The sequence below is a fragment of the Arvicola amphibius genome, chromosome 4 (genome assembly GCF_903992535.2).
Source record: "Arvicola amphibius chromosome 4, mArvAmp1.2, whole genome shotgun sequence".
Taxonomy (NCBI): Eukaryota; Metazoa; Chordata; class Mammalia; order Rodentia; family Cricetidae; genus Arvicola; species Arvicola amphibius.
In genome coordinates, this window is record NC_052050.1 from 130,437,624 (window position 1) to 130,452,073 (window position 14,450).

Here is a 14,450-nt window from a genome sequence, read left to right on the forward strand (position 1 = left end):
TATCCTGAAACCAAATATTAAACATACAAGCCTGGGGGTTATATTCACACTAAAACTCTAGTGGACTTCTGTGAATAAATAATTTTTGCTATATAGTTTTCAAGCATTGTCCTGCTTCCCTCTTGTGTATCTTCCATTTCATTTTCTTAACATAACCATGTTTAAGGTGAAAGACTACTTAGATTTCATTCATTCATAATCTTTTAATATGAAAGGAAAATCTGGGTTACAAGATGCCGATGTAATGCATTGCTCTGTTTATTGGATCACTCAGGCCCCATCTTTGCCAGCTTACTAGAATATGCTAGAGTTTCATTTAGTTTCTGTTCTAAAATATCAGTGCCTTCTGCTTCATATACCAATGTTATAATATTTTTTTTGAAATTATAAAATGGTTGTATCATTTGTCCTCTTATTTTTCTGTCTCTAATCCCTCCCATATGCCTTCATTGCTCTCTCTCAAATTCATGGCTTCTTTTTCTTTAATTGTTCTTACATATATATATATATATATGTGTGTGTGTGTGTGTGTGTGTGTGTGTGTTGTTGTTGTTGTTGTTGTTGTATGTGTGTGTTTAAGAACATTTAAATTCCTAATTGTATACATGATAATGTATTTTAAAATTATATATATATTTTTTTTAAGTATATAAATACAACTTGCTCAGTCTGTATCTTACTTATATGTATATGATTTTAGAATTGACTACTTAGTGTCAGATACCATATTAATCACTCAAAAAAAGTCCTGAATTCATGATGCATGTCTAAAGTATGTGTTGTAAATAAGAAATAATTAGATCATTGAAATGCAAGATGTAATTTCTGTCCCAAATTATAGACAGATATCTTCAAATGACCTTCCAGATAGCCCATACAGATGACAAATATAAATGTCTTGCTTAGACTCATGGACAGCTCAGTGGATTTCATACATTGTGATGGTCTGATCTTACAATCCCCAGAAACAAGAGCTGTAAATGTGTACAGCCATCTGATGGCAACGAAGAAGTGCTTCAGTGTTGAAGGAGGGCTCTGCTGTAGACTTGCAGATGGTCAAGTCAAAACAAGGCTTTTCCTTTCTTCTCATTGCATGTCATAAATCTCCCAAGACCTTTTGTACCAAAGTGACCGGGAACATATATTTATATGAGATTGCTGAAATTTAAAATGTGGTAATTTAATAACAGTATTGATGGGATATAAAAGCACAGCAAATGTATTGGTTCTGCCATTTGGGCTAAAGCGAGTAGCCCCATTGTGAGTAATGGTGCTGTCTTTTCCAACCCAAAGGTTAAAATCTTATTTCCTTTGCTAAACTCCTTTTCATTTTTTCTTCTCTGCAATGCCTGCATGACTTATTATGCTATTACTGGAGTAATCTCTGACCTCATTAACATTTTTATCTCCAAAGGAAATATTATAGAAGACCTGCTGGGCTATAATCTCTGCTACCTAGGACTTTACTATCATTTCCAGTTCTAACCAGTTTAATATTGAAAGTTTTACTTTGTGAGTTAGCTAGTTCCCCAAATGTGCTGAGTTCTAGCATTAGCTATCTACTAAATCTGTTTTGATGGACACATTTCAACATTTTTCATTCTGGAAAAAAATGTCCTCAAAATAGTGTGTTTGGAGGGGGAGTGCAAATTTTTAGGATATCCAGTCTTAGAGCATACATAGGGATGTAGCTACAGCAAACAGGTCCTGGCTTGTTCTACTGGCAGATAAGTGTGAAATTGCGTTGTGTAAAGAGAAAATTAGAAGGTTTTCATTCTACTTCTGTTCAGCACACTGTCCATGGCTTTAAAAAGCAAATCATTGTGTTTTAAAATGGCAATTCACGATCAACATATAAACTGTAAAATCACAAAAAATGAGCATATTAGGATTTTTTTGAGATTTATCAAACACATCATGAGATCCTTTTCAACAATATTCTGCACTTAAATAGTACTATTTAATGTATGAAATATCTGAACTTATACAGTCATTCTAGGCCCCTTTATATACAAACATCATCTTGGAAAGACCTGTTCTACAACCTGAAATGGCTGTGAATGTTTACTCAAGAAACAAGTGTAAGAGCTGGGAAATAAGTGACATTTCCAAGCACACATATGCGCTGCTCTTATAGAAGTATCCTTGAAGGTCATTCATCTTTGGAAATCGTCTTCTTGATGGAATTCCCTCACGATGAACAATCATACTTTGGTATAATTGTAAACTGGGATTACTCATTAGTGAATATACAGGCACTGGTCCTTTCTATTGAAGGCTCCACCCAGTTTGAAAAAATTCTACACTTCTCCGTGACAAGCCATGTGGTAGCAGTGCAATTATTAAAACACAAAGTGACTAAGCCTAATTCCATTAACTCTGTTACAATTCTTATAATTGTTGTGTTCTTCAAAGGAAATAAGTCACATCTACTTCAGCAATAACACAAGATTCTCCAACATTCTGAATCTTAACTCTTCTTGTTGTGTGTAAGATTTGGACCACAAACACAAAAGGTTACCTCACACAATGTAGTAATTTTTTTTTAGATTTTAGTCAATGCCTGCCATATAGAAGATACAGACATCAGTGAGAAATAACTACAATTTATTCTTGTTATCAACTAAAATTTAAATAATTCAAGATGAAGCAAAACAAAATGTTGCCTTACAGAGGTAAAATTTTCCACATTTTAAGCACAAAACACCATGTGCTGAAAGCAAACACTAACGATGTTTAAAATGGCAATCAGGTGGGTTTGTGAGGGGGGAAAGGAGAGAGGAAGGGGGAAGGTAAAGGAGAAAACAAAATTTGGTGGGTAGGGATGTTCTGCAAGGGGTTGGATAGAGGAAAACATGATATCATAAAAACATGGTATATGTCTATTGGAAGAAATATAAAAGAGGAAGACAAAAGCCACCTACTTCAAAATTCATAGCCTAGATTATTTTCTAGCCATAGTTTTGCCTTTTTCTTTTATTTACTTTGAGATTATAGACTAGCTACTTCAAATGTTTTAAAACCGAATTTGATCAGGACATTTTATGGCTAAATCTCTTACTACCATCCATTATCTGTGGATGACTTCATAACTTAACTAGTCTGTGGCCTTTTTGCTGTGAGATGTTTACTATTTAAATCTCACATGCTTGCTTTGAATGTGCCACGATGGTAGGCCTGCTTAATGTCTCTGAACTACGATGGTCAGGTCCCTCTGAAAAGACCAAGCTACCATTAGAAATGGGTCATGAAGCAAAAGTCATTAACTCACTTTTAAAAGGGCAGAGCCCATCAACGCATTACTGACAGACCTCCTTCCCTCTGTCCATTTGCCTTTATTAAATACCACATTTAATATCTGCATCCATGCCTGAGAGAGCCTTCGGGTGCATGTCACCATGAAAAACATAAGCCATTAGGAAACAAATTACTTTGAGGATTGTCTTTAAATGAGTACCTTAACTCTTTACACAATATTATACAATTATATAGTAAACTACATATTTGTAATCCGCAGTAATATAAAAGTTGACACCAGAATTGTTGGTTGGAAAACACTCCTGGGCTAGCGAAGAAGAAAATTCAATTAATAAAGGCAATGATGAAAAAGTGATTAAGGTAGAACTTTTTTCCCCTCTAATGTTGGTTAGGAAAATGAGAACAGGAGATAGAAATTTGTGTCTCTACCACTTACCAAGTGAAAGGTTTATTTAAAAATCAATATTAAGATAATAACAAAATGGTACAGAATGAGATCTCCATTTCCACGTGGCTAACTTCCCAGACTAACCTTGCAAGTTACAGTTCAGAATGATCAGCCTACTGCGTCCAAATGGAAATTTCAGATAATGAGGGAAGATTATCCACGCGCTGTAAATTCTCTTCTTGGAAGGATGTGTTGCCGGGTCAGTCTTTCCATTTGCTTTCCTCTATCCTAGCTGTTAGGAAACAAAGACTTGATAAATTTTTACCACTCTGGCCTGTGAGGCATTGGTGTCATGGCCAAAGGAGGCTAGAGCCAGTTCTGACAACACTGAGATCCAACCCCAGGAAATCCTTCTTTGGGATCTCCAGAGCAGATGGGAGAAAGGCTGTGAGGACCTATGTCTGCATCAGTCAATCTACCCGAGCACCCAAAGCCCAGGTCCAGCAGCTTGTCCTGCCTACTTAAAACGTTCACATCTTCAATTTTGTTTTATTTATAAATATCTCAAATAGTTCTATAAAGATAATTAGTAGCGTTTCAGATATGCAAATCTTTATTATTATATATGAGACAACATAGCTAGCATGTAAACACACACAGACATAGGCAAAGGAAAACATATAATTCTAAAAAATGAAATATCTGTCCTTTAAATATATTTGATTCTCTATTATTACCTTTTTCTCCTCTTCATCTCCTACTCTTTTATACTTTCTTCTTTCTTTATGCATTATTTTTGTCAATATAGCATTCCTACATTCATTTTCACTTCAGTTTCTTTTAAATTAAGGGACTAGTCACATATATATATATATATATATATATACATATATAATGTATTATATGTATATATTAGTAGGGGCTATTAAAAATTAATTAATCCATTGTGAACCACTTCTACTAGCTATATAGTCTTTTATTACATATGTATTTATAATATTAATGAATATTAATAGGTACATTTACCTGAATATATTAGTCCCTACTTTTCCAGTTACACCTGGTATTATATTTTCAGTATCATCTGGGAGCCGATCAGAGCCCCCCTTTTACTTAAATATAATCACACCACAAAACGCACCCTGTCCTTACTTTCTCTGAGCTTTTCAATGATGAAATCTGCTGGCCCAGATCCTCCAAGCAGGAGCTGTCTCAAGCCCAAGGTCTCCCACACAGGGCAGTCCTGCCATGGTAATGGCCCGGATTTCTTCCATCTGGACCAAGTGCATGTCCACTGGCAGCTACCATGTTCTTCTCTACTGCCACCTTCTCTGATTCCATCTGGCTGCGGTGAAAGCTTGGCTCTTGCCTATAAGCACCTACTGAATATTGCAAGAAAATGCCAAGTTTTCTTGGATTCATCGTTGCTTATCGTATTTCCCACCCGTTTACACTGAGTCCTTCAGAGCTTATTGTGTCCTTCTGAGAGCCAAACTTCTTCACGTGATCCAGATGCGATAAACTTTTCGTTGGTAAGTTTTCTCCCAGTGTTAACAGGTATAATTACAATTGAATTCAGCTTTATTTCTGTCATCATAATTCTACAGTGCAAATGTCAAGTCACAATACTATGAAATTGATATGCTTTTCCACCATCATATTTTCCATTTGTTTTCTCTATTTAGAATTTCTCAATGCCTCTCTTCAATATGATAAAATTCTCTATTTCTAGCTTAAAAGTTACTCATTTTACTTTTTAAAAATAAGCTTCTAATTGAAATAGAATTATGTCACATTCCCTCTTCCTTTCCTCCCTCCAATCCCTTTCAGGTACTCTCCCATCAACCTCGTCCATAGTCCCTGAGCTCCCACTAGCTCAAGTTATCTCGCTGTGGGTTTCCCCATCATGTTCTTGACCTGCCTTGTTCATATGATCCCTCTTCCTTCTTTTCAACTGAACTCCAAGAACTCAGCCCAGTGTTTGTCTGTGGGTCACTACATCTGCTGCCATCAGTTATTGATGTAGGTTCTATGATGACAATTAGGGTAGTCACTAATTGGATTAAAGGGGAAGGCCCTTTTAGACATCCTCTCCACTATTGCTAGGAGTCTTAGTTGGGGGCATACTGTGGATTCCTGAGAACTTCTCTAACACCTGATTTCTCCCTATCCCCATAAAGGCTAGCTCTATCAAGATATCTCTTTCACTGCTCTCCCCCCTCCAGCCCCCCCCCCAACTTCTTGATGCCTCATGGTCCAATTCCCCATCCCCTCCCCTTCTACTTTAGCCGCCACGCTCTGAGTTTACCCAGGAGATCTTAACTATTTTCCTTCCTTGGACACTCCATGTGTTTCCCTTTTAAGGTCCCCTTTTTACCTAGCTTCTCTGGGATTGTAAACAGTAGCTTTGTTATCCTTTATGCAGCCATTTTTAAAAAGTATGATTTTAATTGAAAACAGAACCCATTACTTTCCTCCCTCCGGGATACCAGGAAGCCCACTGTGGTATAATCTGTCCTAGAAATGACTGACAAATGTTGGGGAGGTTGTGAAGAAGTAGGAGCACTCATTCACTGTTGGCGGGAATGCAAACTAGGACAACTACTTCCCAAATCAGGGCAGATAATACTTAAGAAACTAAAACTAAATTTAAATATTACCTGGATATACCATGCCACGTCATATGCCTAGAGGACTTTATACACTCTTCCACAGATGCTTGCTCAGCTGTGTCCACTGCCCCGCTATTCATCACATCAATGGAAACAACCTAAATGCCCCTTAACAGATAAATAGATAATGAAAATACATATATGTAATGGGATATTTTACTTTTATTATGATGACTTCAGTACCTATTTTAGAATCTATATTCTTTTCTTCTGTCTTTATTATTTGCCTGGATTTGTAAATATTTAGATTTTTTTCACATAGTAAGTGCTGGATTCTTACTTCAACCATGCTTTATTATTCATATCTTTGTTTTTTGATTGCTCAGAACACAGTATATTTTATTTGTACTTTTTTCGTTCATAGGTACCTTTATTTGTCTAACATAATAGTAGTATTACACACTTGTTCATTTATACCATATTCTGATTTAGGTCTTCAAGAGGTTTTCTTAATTAGGACCATTTTATAATAAAACTTCCAAAGACTTTTATGTTTAAATAATTTTATTAAGCCGCCTTCTTGTCAAGCCTGTTGATAAAGACCTGTAAACCCAGATACTTAGGCTCTGGGCTGGTGGATAACAAGTTCAAGCTCTATCTAGGCTACAGAGTGAGTTCAAGGCCAACTTGGTTGATTTAATGAGACCTAGTATGAAAATTAATAATAATATTAATTATCATCATCATCAAGCTGGGGATATAGCTCCAAGCAGTAGAATTCTTGTGTTGGCTCAGTCCTCAGTAAGATAGAGAATAGCTCTCTATACATTATTTGCCCAGTTTGAAAAAGTTAAATTTCTTGTTCATTTTACAGCCTTAAAGACAGTTCTGAATGTCCTTCTTTATTAGTTGGATGGTGAGAAGTTCTACTGCAAATGAGATTCATAATTCTTTGCAGATTCTCTGCTGAACATCCCTCCTGTTGAAACCCTGCTTTTCGTTGTTGAGGTAGTGTCTTACTTAGCAGTCTGATCTGCCTAAGTGAGCCAAGCTGACATTAAACTCACAGCAGCCTTCATGCTAGATGACAGGTCTGCGTCATCATACCTGGTGTTCCTGCTGAAAATACTTTCAATTTTCCCTCCTGTTTGAAGTCTTAGCTCCCATTAAAATTGCCAAATGTGAATTTTTCATTATTCTTCCATTTGGTTCCTTGTGAACTATTCATTCAAAGACTTTCCAACTTCTTTAATTTTGAAAAATGTTCATGAATTCTTCACATTTTCTCCGTTCTCTTTGTTTTTCTCTACTCTTGGGCCTGGATCAGACATTGCTATTTATAGTATTCTCTGTCTTCTAACATTTATTACCTTTTCTATTTTCCCTTATTAAGTTCTCCTCAAAAAGATGCTTAATTTAAGATTTACACTCATTTATTTACTCTTTACTTGCATTCCCACAAAATATTTAAACCACCTATTATTCATTTTCTCATTTGACACTTACTTTCCACGTTATTTCATGGGCTTGTTCTTGCTGCATACTGCTCATATCTCCTCTTACTATATTAATGATGTCATTCATTTTTAAAAATCCTCAGTCTACCTGTTGTAATAATTGCCATTTACAGAGTATGTAGCATGGGTTTTTATATCTCTTCTCTTTCATCTTGTAAGCTCATGGTTATATACCTGATCTGTGCCTGTCTCAGGTAAATATAAGGAGAATATATCTCAGGTGAATTTTAGTGTGGGGAGCCCTGGTGCCATGGAATCTCAAAGGTACTATGACAACTTCACAAGGCCATCCTCAGATCCGGCTTTAATGTAAGCCTTGTAACAAACTCAATTGAGAGTGTATATTTTCTGGAGAATGTAGTCAACCTACCCAAAAACAGTGAAAGATCAAAGAAGTAAATACGTGAATGTCTTAGAAAAGACAGTAAGTCTACAGCTAAGAAAACAAAAACAAAAAAACACCAAAAAAAAAAAACCCTTAAATTTTGGCTATAAACTACAGTGCACAACTTGAGACTCTCGGCTTTTTCTTCTGTCCACACAGAAGAAAAACAAGAAGAATCTAGAATTGTCTTATTCCCTGTTATTCATATGTAATGTTTTAAGAACAGACATGCAAGGGTATAAGCCTGATATTTTAATACTTTCTGCCCTGATCATATTAATTATCATAAAATATTATTCATTATCTTTTTCTGTATAGTTTCTTTCCTTGATATTTTCCCTTGGTTACTTTGTTCCTTTTCTTCCTTCCTTTTTTTTGTTTATTTCTCCTCTTGGTGTTGAGTTGATGGATGTACCCAGTAGCTCTTGAACAGTGCTCATGTGATGAACTCTCCACCTCTCTAATATGGTTCTGCTATCCACATTTATTTTTGTAGTCATTGTTTGTCTTCCCGTACCTCATCCCCAAACTGTGTTCATGTAATCCTTATTATACATCCAGGCTATGGTTTACAATTTTCATTTATAAGAATAAAATCTTGTCATTTGCAATAAAATGGATTGAACTACAGGATATTATAATAATTGAAATAAGTCAGATATGGGGGGTGGGAACCTATGTATTCTCTGTCACATGTGAAATCACAATCTGTTATTTTATTTTCTTGAAGAATCTTCCAGTCATATTCCATGTCAAGATAATATACTTCCTCTCCCTAACCCATATCAATTCAAGAGGGCCCTGAAATCTCACAGGGAATCCGAGCTTTTTATTCCTTCCTTCCTTCCTCTTTCCCTTCTTCCTCTGCCCTTCTCCTTTCCATCTTCTGTCCTTTCCTACTTCCTCCCCTCTCTTGCCCTCTTTGCTCTTCTCTACTACCCGTCCCTTTCTCATCCTTTTTCTTTTTATCCTTCCTTTCTTCTCACTCACTCCCTCCTTCGTTCCCCTCCTTCCCTTCTTTCCTTCCCTTTCTTCCTTTCTTTCCTCGTTTCCATCTTTTTTTATTTATATTTTAATTGCTACATCCCAAGCATCCCATTCCGCCAAGCTCTCCCCCATCCTCCCCTTCACACTTTTCTCTCCCATCTCCACTTGCCCCATCCCACCCCACCCCCAAGTTCCCAATTTATGCCCGGCAATATTACTCTACTTCCAATATCCAGGAGGATAACTGTATGTTTTTTCTTTGGGTTCAATCTTCTTATTGTCTTCTCAAGGATTACGAATTATAGGCTCGATGTCCTTTAATTATGGCTAGAAACCGATTATGAGTGAGTACATCCCATGTTCATCTTTTTGGGTCTGGGTTACCACCTCACTTAGAATAGTGTTTTCTATTTCCATCCATCCTTCCCATCTTGGGAATCTTACTTATAGAAATTTTCTTGTCTTTACGGACCTAGTTTTTGACGTTAGCATACCATATTATTAGGTTGCTTTTGGTGGAAGCAATTGTAAGAAATGAATACATAGAGAGGCATAAGAGATGTTCTTGATCATATTTTTTCAAATAAGAAGTGTGTGCTTTTCTCTTGGAAATGCTAACATAAATAAAAAGTAACTTCATCTTTTTTTCCTAACAAATTTAAATACATTTTAGTGGTTTAATTACCTGCTTTCCTAATAATTTTGAAATAGCATTTAGGTTTCTCTTGTATCTTCCTGGGTCCTTGCTTACATCTCTGTCATACATCTTTCACCTATATCCTCCAGCTGGAATCACACGATATACATTTGCTTGTAGCTAATACAGAACATCATGTCTGGATCATTGCAGGTGCTCTCCTCAGTATTCCATTGTTCTTCCGTTTCCCACATTGTTTATATGCTTGTGCTGCATATAAATTCAAGAGGGCCTGGAATCTCACAGGGAATCTGTATGAATGTATGGTCTTTTTTGGTCCAAAGATGTGATCTTTCATAGTGTCATATCCAACATTGCCCCTAACTTGTTTCGGTAATGTTAATTGAAAGTGACGATTCTTTATACTTCACTGGATTGGTGCTCTAATGTACATTTAACTCTTCAATCGCAGATCTTAAGGTTTAGTGTGAAATCTCAGTTCCACTTGCTCCTTGAATCCTTAATGTTAAATTACTACCATAGTAATTTTAGTAAGGTTTTTTTTTTTAAGGTTCTTTAATGGAACTAACTCTATTTAATAAACCTACTTTTGTGATTTTTTTTTGTGTGTGTTTGTTTGTATGTTAACATGAGCACACATGTTGGTATATCCTTTTATCTTTTTTCTTTTTTGTCGGTGTATTCTTATAGAGATCAAAGGACATCTTAAGTTATAGGTTCTTTCCCTTCACCATATGAGACCAAGCTCAGGTTTTTGATTGTAGGAAAAAAGCCTTATGCAGTAAGATACTTGCTGGCTAAAAAATAAAATAAACAAACAAACAAACAAATAAATAAATAAATAAACTAATGTAAAGTGCTAACATTTTCCTAATATAGGAAGTTATCAATATATTATTGGTAACAGTTATAAAGCAATTTATCCATAAAACATGAGTCATTTTAATTTGTAACAACTAGTGATTATAATTTGAGCTCAGGTTACTTTCATTAAAACAGAAGGGGAGCCAGAATGGGGGTGCATTTGTGTAAACTCAGCATTGAAGAGATAAAATCGGGGGAATTGGGAGTTAAACTCAACCTGAAATATACAGTGAGGCCGTGTCGAAAACAAAACATATGAACAAAAAAACATAAGAAAGATTAAAGTTAACTGGGATAGTTTCAGAATCATTTCCCTATCTTTGCAATAACTTCTCTTTCAGTCTTTGTGGCCTTGATGAGGTGGCTTCACTTGTCAGAGGAGCAAGTACTATAATTAGAAGATTTAACTAAACCATAATTAAGATGGACTTTCTGCAATGTCTTTGATAACATAATGTTAATCCAAACCAGAAAATCTGCAACGCTGAAGATTCAGCGATCAACAGCAGATGAACTGCTAGAAATCATTTTGAGCTGAATGGCCTGTTGGGAACCATCCTAAACATCTTACCGTATAGGAAATTGACTCTCATTACTGAATTCTTGATGTATCAAATACTTCGCTAGTTTTCAGGACTTTAGGAATCCATATTTCTTACATTTTTCCTCAAAAGTGCCCTTAAGGTTTTTAAACAAGTGATACAGTCTTATATTAATATTGCTTTAATATATGTAATACATTGATTATAATATCTATCATGGATGAAGGTTGGGAATTCTTTTTTCAGCATAAAGGTTTGACTTGCCAATGTTGCATAGTTCAGAAAAGGTGAATTCTAGATTAAAATGCAGCTCTCTTTAAAAAAATTCTTCTCCTCACCCCTCTAGAGTATCATAATGATTCTACCACTCGAATCTAAGTAAACTTTGACAAGTATCATAAATATCAAAGTAATAAATGTATTCAGATGGGACAAATGATCATCCCTGCTGTTAACTGGGGATGGTTTCAAAAAATACTTATTTCAGTCCAAGGGCCCTGGAAGAACAGACTGGACATAGGTAGACTGAATGGGTGAATAAGACTTCTAAGACTAGACAGAAGACAGGAACTAAAGAGCAAAAGACAGGAAGAGCAGAGTCCCAAGAACTCCCAGTGTTCGAACTGAATGAAATATGGGACAGTTGAAAGAACTGAGGCTAGTACAATTTCAAAGATAGATTGGAGCTAGGTTATAGGGAATCGTAAGTTTGTCCTTTTTACTCAAAGCCAATGCTACTCAGCCCTGGCTGAGCATCAAAATCAATTTTACAGCATTTTTGAAATGCCCATAACCTGGCAACACTCCCAGAGATTCTACTCATTATATCATAGGGTATGGACATCTGCATAGTTTAGAACTCCTCTATTGATTCAGCACGTCGGGCTTTGTAAAGAGCAAGTGTCATGATGAGGGAAATGTAGCCCACACAGAGGAAATGTAGCCCACTCACTGTGTCCCTAGTGAGTGCGGTGCGGCGCACAGGCCTTGAGAGTCTTTAGAATGTTACAACCCGTGATGAATATTGGAGGATAATATCTGACTAGCAACCTTATGGCAGTTGCCGTTGCATCTGTTGAAGCATGTAACTTAAAAATAGACTGCTCTTTTGTGTGTTTCTGTTATTGTTCTTACACAAATCTTTTGCTGTGCCTGAAATTTAGTATTACAAGTAAAACTAGACCTCAGCAAAATCAAAAAGGCCATGGGGTTAAAATGACCTTGTCTCTCAGAAGTTAAAGAAAATAAACAGTTTGGGGAGCAGCTCTTAAAGAATATATGTTTCTGACGCAGAAAAGAAACTATATTGAAAAGTGGGGAGAAATACAAAATTAGTAGAAAGCGAGATGATTTAGGGAGAAAGAGAGATATGATAATTATTATGGAGATCTACAGAAATACTCAGTGTAGGAAAATCGAAGTAAGCCTTAAATTGAGTAAATAGGCATAAGGAGGAAAGGCTGAAGGGATGGGTTTTAATATGCTGAGTGAAATTAAGATATTCATCAGTAAATATTGACGTTACTGTGCGCTATGGTTTAATGAGGCCATACCACAATTCACATTTTGAAGCACTAGCTTCACTAACTTTCAGTGTGATCGTAGTGATAAACAGTGCCATTGTGAGATGCCTGGATCATGAGAGTAGGGACGCTATTGTGGAATTAGTGAATTTATATGGCAATACCAAACTGGAATGCAACCATCTAGAAGCCAGAAAATTCAAATGTTTCAATATCCGTATTGTGAACATTCCTAGGATCCAGAGCTACAAGAAATAAAGTTCTATTGTCTGAGGTCATCCAGTTTATCTCATTTGTTATAACCAGAACAACTTAAAGTCTGCAAACTAGAGACGATGGAAAAAGAGTTCTTCCTGAGTAGATGCTACCATGTTAGTAAACGGTAGAGGCTGGGTGGGAGTGTGAGGTGGGAGTGAGGAACAAGGGCCACGTTTGCCAACTACTAGCGGAGTTCTCCAGGTCTGCTGATGAAACGCAAATGTGTAGATACTCGAGCCCTAAGGATACTAACACAAGAGAGAAAGGTATTTATTAATGCATTTGAAAGCAAACGTGGAGTATCCGGTGCACGAGGGATTAAGAGCGCTGCAAGTAGACCTGCTACATGGACAGGAAATGGATTCCCCACAGGTGGGAATGAGGCCAGAAAAGAACAGAGTGCTCAGAAACAAACAAATAAACAAACAACAACAACCCTCAGATATCCATATCCAGTGGCATCGTCAATGTAAAGGAGGCAAATGGGAAATAGTTGAGATGCGTGGCACTGACAACTCTACTGAATATGTCTTCCACACAGGTGGAAAAGAATGAGCTGGAAAGATGAGGATAAAGAAAGGAAATGAGGACGAGACTGGCAACTAGGTAAAAAATGTAAAGCCACATGTGTTAATCGAAAGTATGATCATGTCTTGCAGATGGTAAAGTAGAGAGAGAAAGGAAAGTGTGCGTTGCATGTAAGACGGGGACAAGAGCCTGAACGAGTTGATGCTCTGTACTAAGCAGAGGGCGATATTACTTTTTTATGATCAGAGACATCATCACCATAGCATGAGAGAATGGTGAGTAAAGCTAATACTGGATTCAGGTCAGAAGAAGTGAAAGTCCAGGTCATAGAAAGTGTGAAGAGAGAGATTGTTTTTGAAAGGAGATACAAATGCTAAGAAAATGCAGAGTCTGTAGCAGGATCAAGGGTATTTACAGAAGCTAGCTCTACAGTTAGACTCAGTGTATTATCTGGTTCCTGTTTCTGTATTTTGTGGCTACTTACAATTATTTCCACTTCAGTAATGAGGAACATGGACCCATAGTGGTGCTGGCTTGTCTTGACTCAAAGCCGAGGAGAGACTGGTAAGATCTGTGGAATCATCAGACCTTCAACACATGAATGCTCAGCACTCCAGGGGTAGATGCAGGAGGATGAGGATAAGACCAGGATCAACTACCTAGTGGTTTGAAGACAGTTAATGGCAGTCTTAAAAAAAGAAAAAAGAAAAGGAAAGAAAGAACACTAACGGAAGAGAAAAGATAAAAAGAGTATATATATTCACTAAAAATGATAGTAAGACATGGGAAAAAAACCACGAAAATATTTGCCGAGTTTAAGATGTAGGGAATATGGCTAATTATCTAGTGTTTTAATTACCCTGAAGCTGGACCTTCTAACTACAACTCCTAATCTAATTGAGGAAGTCCATCATATAGACAGAGCATAAT